The sequence below is a fragment of the Branchiostoma lanceolatum genome, chromosome 3 (assembly GCF_035083965.1).
Source record: "Branchiostoma lanceolatum isolate klBraLanc5 chromosome 3, klBraLanc5.hap2, whole genome shotgun sequence".
NCBI lineage: Eukaryota > Metazoa > Chordata > Leptocardii > Amphioxiformes > Branchiostomatidae > Branchiostoma > Branchiostoma lanceolatum.
In genome coordinates, this window is record NC_089724.1 from 22,167,346 (window position 1) to 22,173,653 (window position 6,308).

At 42.9% G+C, this 6,308-nt stretch overlaps 1 long non-coding RNA gene across 1 annotated transcript; it reads right to left on the reverse strand.

The window, feature by feature from the left end:
• Positions 1–333: 333 nt before the first annotated feature.
• LOC136429318 (uncharacterized) lies at positions 334–4,485 on the reverse strand. The gene is made up of 3 exons (XR_010754733.1): positions 4,230–4,485; positions 3,731–3,833; positions 334–668 (listed from the first exon to the last, which is right to left on the reverse strand). It is a non-coding gene; the product is annotated as an uncharacterized lncRNA (long non-coding RNA).
• Between the last annotated feature and the right edge of the window lie 1,823 nt (positions 4,486–6,308).

Consider the following 6,308-nt stretch of genomic DNA (forward strand, 5'->3'; position numbering starts at 1 on the left):
GTCCTGTCCTACATGTAAGGCCAACGACCTTTTCATTTATATGTCTTATATCGTGTACGTTGCCGGGTGAGCGACAACAGGTTGGGATTCGAGTCCAGAAGCCGGATCGCTAACCACTGCACCCCGCGCGCTGTCCCATCTCAGCTGAAGTGTCAGAGTTCCCGGCCGGATCACTAACCACTGCACCCCGCGCGCAGTCCCGTCTCAGTTGACTCGTGTCTGAGTTCCCGGCCGGATCGCTAACCACTGCACCCCGCGCGCTGTCCCGTCTCAGTTGAAGTGTCTGAGTTCCCAGTCGGATCACTAACCACTGTACCCCGCGCGCAGTCCCGTCTCTGTTGAAGTGTCTGAGTTCCCTGCCAGATCACTAACCACTGAGCCCCGCGCGCTGTCCCGTCTCAGTTGAAGTGTCTGAGTTCCCGGCAGAACAGGATCCCCTGGATGATGAAGGCGTACACGACCAGGGACATGATGAGCACGGTGGCGATCATGGCTGAGGAGTACGTGTCCAGCCCCGCGCCCACAGAGTCCGCCGCCATGCTGCCGTTCCCGTACGTTAGGTTGTGATCCGGGGGCCCGCTCCCGTTCAGCGCCGTATCGTTCAGAAAACTGTCCATGGTGACATTAAAGCCCGGCTCTCAGTCCGCCCGCCATCCCTCCTATAGAACCTGTACCAACGTTAGCAAGGCATGGGCGATCAATGTAAACCTCAGAGAACCTGCGTATGGGAAATACCATTCAAGATCATATGGGGATTTTCCAAAATAATAGAATTACATTCATTTCATGGACTATTGTATGCACCATGAAGAAGTATGAATTCCTTTACCTCAATGACCATGTGATGGCATATTTGTCTATTGCTCTGTCTTTTGCTTTGTTTTGTTCTCCTTGAAGAACCGAAAAGGGAGTGTCCCAAACATACACAAACAGTTTAAGATAGGATCTATTACATGCAACCTGGAAAGGGAAATTTCCAGAGCCACGTCTTTGTCATTTCATTTTTTTTTTAAATCTTGTTTTATTCAAGATTTGGCACGGCACCCCGTGATCTTTCTTTGGCTAAGGGCCAGTAAGAAAAGAAGGCAAATGTTGCTCTCATGTTGCACAATTCCGAAGAATAAAATTATCTTTCAGTGACTACCAAGCACTCAAGACATTGCCATGACAGTATTTTACACTTTCCTTTCCGTTGAAAGATTACAACGAAAACAAAGCATTTCATCCCGATGCCTTCCGATCTTCCTGTCCATTACACTGTTTATTTCGCTACATGTCAAACTACCATCCATTACTAGCTGTAGTGTCCCAGCGTGTTAGTCAGGATGCGTTGTCCCTTTCGACCTATATAATGTCAAAATGACGAGGGTAAATGCTGACAGGGAACATCGTGAGACGTTTCCAGCTGACTCGCTTTCTGACAGCCGACCGAAATAAGCAGTCAGGACACGCATTATATACAGCTAAGACACCGTCGTAACCATTCTTTCCGCGTAGGAAACATCTCTTTACATCCAGTAACAAGTGAACATGTCGGGCTCTAAACATATGATGCCATTGACAACGACAATCCAAATTTAAAGTTATGGGTGTAGAGAGCAGAAGATGAGACGGAGAGAGCAAAAACATCAAATAACTCTCGCCATTTAAGGTTCGAGATGTAATGTTTACAGACCAACGCGAAAAACTGTAAAGAAAAAATGAGATATCTAACGTCCACTTGCAACTGTGAAAAATCCGTTTTAGATTCGAGTTCTCACAATTGTCTGAATTGAAAAGGAAGCAGAAATTCCAATTTGTTTTCCACTGCATCCGTCCATGTCGTGGGTGATATCCGTGGCAGAATTGGTTCAGCCCAGGCTGTCTGAATAGTTTTGTGGAGGTCGTACAATGTATCAGATAGTCCAGCTATCGGCAGGGTAAAATCCTGTAATGCACTTTGTGGCATAGAGCAGGCTTTTATGAAAGACGTCAATTTGTAAGATGAATGAAAGGATTTCAGGATTTCAACGGAAACATGTGATCTTTTTAGATATACAGTGCATGGAGGATGGACTCATCGCTCGATCTAATCATGAAAACGTCATATACGTATTGAAACGGGAAGCCTCTTATCATCAAAATGACATTTACTAGTCACACTTTCTCCGGGTAATAGTATGATACCACAAACATGTTTGCTTGAAAGAAATGTTTATTCCGCGATCCGGCTCGACTGAAAGTATACCATGTGACCTGGGTTCATGCCCCTCTGTCCGCGTTGCCCTGTTATTCAGCACCGCCCATTCACACTATGCAGTTCTTCCGCTTTCCAAGGACACCGACTCAATCAGTGGCTGGGCTGATAAAGTGATTCCTGCAAAGTTAAAGACTACTGAAAAGATTTGACCAGATGCAGAGGGGACTGGCCAGAATCTCTCTGCATCCTTCCGCTCCACTCTAGTCTCGCTCTATTCACTACAACTGAAACGAACATTGTAAGTATAGTGACGTCTCGGCGCACATCGATGTCAAACAAATCGTTGATAATGAAATATGACAACTAATCTAGTTACATCCTCATTTGTTTGCCGTTATAATCAGACTGCAACGATACCATCAGGATGTTTGACTGATTAGAAATGATAAAAACAGCAATCATAGGGATCATATGAATTAAAACTCTATAGAGATGAGATGGCCTTATGAGTTGCTAGGATACCATTGATGTAAAAGCGAGGGGGGAACCTTCGTCCAGATACAACATCGACAACAGTAACATCAGATACAACAGCATTATCTGCAGGTTATGGCTCATAAGTATGGGTCAAACATAGTTATCGTCCTAGCCTTGGTGTTCAAATGAGCGCAAGTATAGGTGCTTTGTAGCATGACGTCATGGATGGTTTAGTTCGAACCTTGGGTCTGTCTGAGGACAAACTGCCTATAGTTGTTGAGAACTTGCTCTAAAGGGGGGGGGTACAATCGGAGGATAGAAGGGATGGAGTAGGAAAGAATGAAGTGGATGGGAGAAATGGAGATACGGAGAGGGGTGAGTGAGGGAGATACAATGTAGAGATGGCGAGAAATGGGGAACGGGAGAGAAGGACGGCCGGAGGGAGAGAGAAAGGTGAAAGAGAACGGTGGGAATTGATGGAGTGAGAAAGGCGGAGTAAACCATGCTGTTCATCATACCCATTCCTCGGTATGACGTCAAACACCCGTAGTAACGTCCCAGGTGGGTTTCCTCTCCTAATCCTGTTAATACCCATGGAGGGGAGCCGACAAATAAGCGATCCTGTAATAAGCCGGGCCTGGCGGCTGTACGCTAACAGCCTACCTCTCCGTCTGAAAACCTGGATTATGTTCTTGCCCACACTAAGATCGGCTTAACAGAAAGTCCAGATTTCACTTGATCCCGAATTTGCTTTCAGAAGTACCCATCTTTGGCTCGTCTTTCACTATCATGATATTTTCTTCTTACCCACAGATTTTGCCACAGAAATTAAGCCGATCTCAATTAACTCAGATCCGTTCAAGACGAAATGTATTCGCCCGTTTCCATGGTTACAATTTATGTTTATTATGCTCTGCAGGGTATATGTCGTATTTTTTTCCGACTGCCTATTGATACACGATCTATCGAAAAAAAAAAACATTTTAGATCTTAGACTCATGGCATAAATATAAGTGCGTTGTAAACCACATCGACAAATTCGTGCGACATTGTCGAGAAGAAAGGTTTTCTTACCTGATCAGGGATTGTTCTGTTGTTGTCTGTTGGTATCTTCACTTCCAGCCGCGTTACACCGTTCTTGGTCTCCGCACACCGCCGTACAGAGTCTGAGAGAAATCTGCGCAGAAAATGACACCGTTACTGGTTACAATCTATCCCTGGAGCCCGTGCCGTGGCAGAATGTAACGTTACATCGCCTACAAATTCATACATGATATCATGTCGTCCCTTGAGTGTATTCAACATACTTTGCTTCATAACATCATTAACGTCATAACGTCATTAGTAACATATCTACATGACGTGTAATCTAATGCTATTTTAATAAATGACATCAGAATGGTAGTCATACAGTCCATATTAAATCTTGATATTACTGTAGTCAGAACAGCTGCCGACCTGTTTGTTATCTGTTTGCCATCATACAATTGCTGATCAGCAAAATATCCGACGGTTCTTCTCTAGACTAAAACTGACATTCCAAGAGTTAGACGATATAACGAAAGCTACTCACCGCTTGCTGTGAAGTTGCAAGGCGTTAAAAGCAGGTTATCCATGAATGCTGTGTGAGGGTTAGGGCGGGTTGTTCATGTCATCTTAATGAACGGGACCAATCCTCACTGATCTAACGGTCCTTTGTGGCAGTAGGTCATCAGGAACATAAGCTCACTGCTGGCCAGGAGAATACACGGGATTCGAATCCAAAGGACCGTACCATTGCTGTCAAGGGAAAACGGACGACCGCGATGCTCACATATGTCCTGAACCCGAACCAACTCTTTACATGCAAAATGTGATGTGTACATGGGTACAGGTGGCGTTTTTATCGCTGGCCAAAGTGTTACTGAACTCCGCGCACAGAGCCTAAAAATCAATCAATCAATCAAACAAAACATTCGGCAAGGCTGACCATTATATCAACTCGTGTTTTTTTTTCAATCATAGAGGTCATTCTAAATATATTTTCGAAGACGTATGGACCTGTTAACCGCTTGATTGGCTGATTTTTGTTACACCGTCTTGGAAATAAGAAAATCTCCAGTTAAAAAAAGATAACAAGAGCTCCACGACCTCATATTTCCATGAACAATTCTATTCATGCAAATGACTTAAACATTTGCATAACATATGCTTGGTCATAAACACCTTTATCTACCTTACACATGTTGCAATATTGACAGTCCTATAATTTTCCATTTCTATTTGCATAATTGGTATCTGTTTATGCTCCACTTCCCATAAACTACATACGTTACATGTATTTGAGTCTGATAATGGAAAACACTGCAAATATAGATTTTCATCATTAGCTATGCAAATTAAGTCACAATTAGCATAATTTACACTTCATTATATATATCTCTGTCTAAGCTACCCGCATACTAAATATCATATTGACGGTCCTGTAATTTTTCTAATAAGATGAGATATGGTGTTTTGCATTAATTATGCAAATAAGGAATTTATTTGCATAATTGGTATCTGTTGATGATCCACTTTCCATAAACTACATACGTTACATGTATTTGAGTCTGATAATGGCAAAACACTGCAAATATAGATTTTCCTCAATAGCTATGCAAATTAAGTCCCAATTAGCATAATTTGTACTTCATTGTGTATATCTCTATCTAAGCTACCTGCATACTAAATATCATGGAAATCCGTCGTTCCTTTGTTCAGTTATTCTCCTTAGATGATTTTCACAAAAACGCCCCTGCAGTTCCAGAGGGAGCTGCTAGGAGGTCCAAACCCACACCACGTCTTCATTACACCACAAGCTATCTGCCACCAAAAAATCAAGACCACAGCACGTCCAGGTCAAAAGATACAAAAATGGAATTTCTGCTGCAGTACCAAGGTCACATACCAGGGGGCCCAAAATCGACCTTGAATTTCGGCTTCACAACACCTGCCCACATACCAAATATCATCGTAATCCATCAAGAGGCTCTTAAGTTATGCTGACTAGAGTGGTCCGGAAACACAAACAGACAAACAGACATACACACCCAAAACAATATCTCCATTTTTCATGGAGATAACAAGGATTAATTGTTGTTATAACACGTTCTGTGACACGTGAAACCATTCTATAAGCTTCAAGAAATCAGGCGTCTTTTTTTCTCAGACAGGGCAAAAAGCCCAGAGGGCATCTCTGATGCGGCAATTGTTGCGTTCAGTAGATATCACAGAAGTACATTTGCCGATCTGAAAGCGGCATGTTTTCAGACGTGCCTGGGGGAGTGGGTTAAATCATCCTTATCGTCCTCAAATCAAATCTACTGCCGAACTCTTAGAAAATATCATACTTTACTCTCCATATTATCATGACATTAAGTTCACATCATGTCCAATAGCCTTGTCATCTATCACAATGTCCTTCATCACTTTTTCTCACCTTTTAACCCTGGCGCCTGTACAACAGTATCTATCCAGGAATCGCAACTCCTCTAATACCACTCAAGCTGATGTTTCCATGCTTCAACACAACAGCATCGTTTCCTCGTGGCTTTCATGATGTCTGGGAAGAAGTTCCTGTAATGCTTAGTATCTTCTTTTTTATTCTACAAAATTTTCAATGTATAAACTC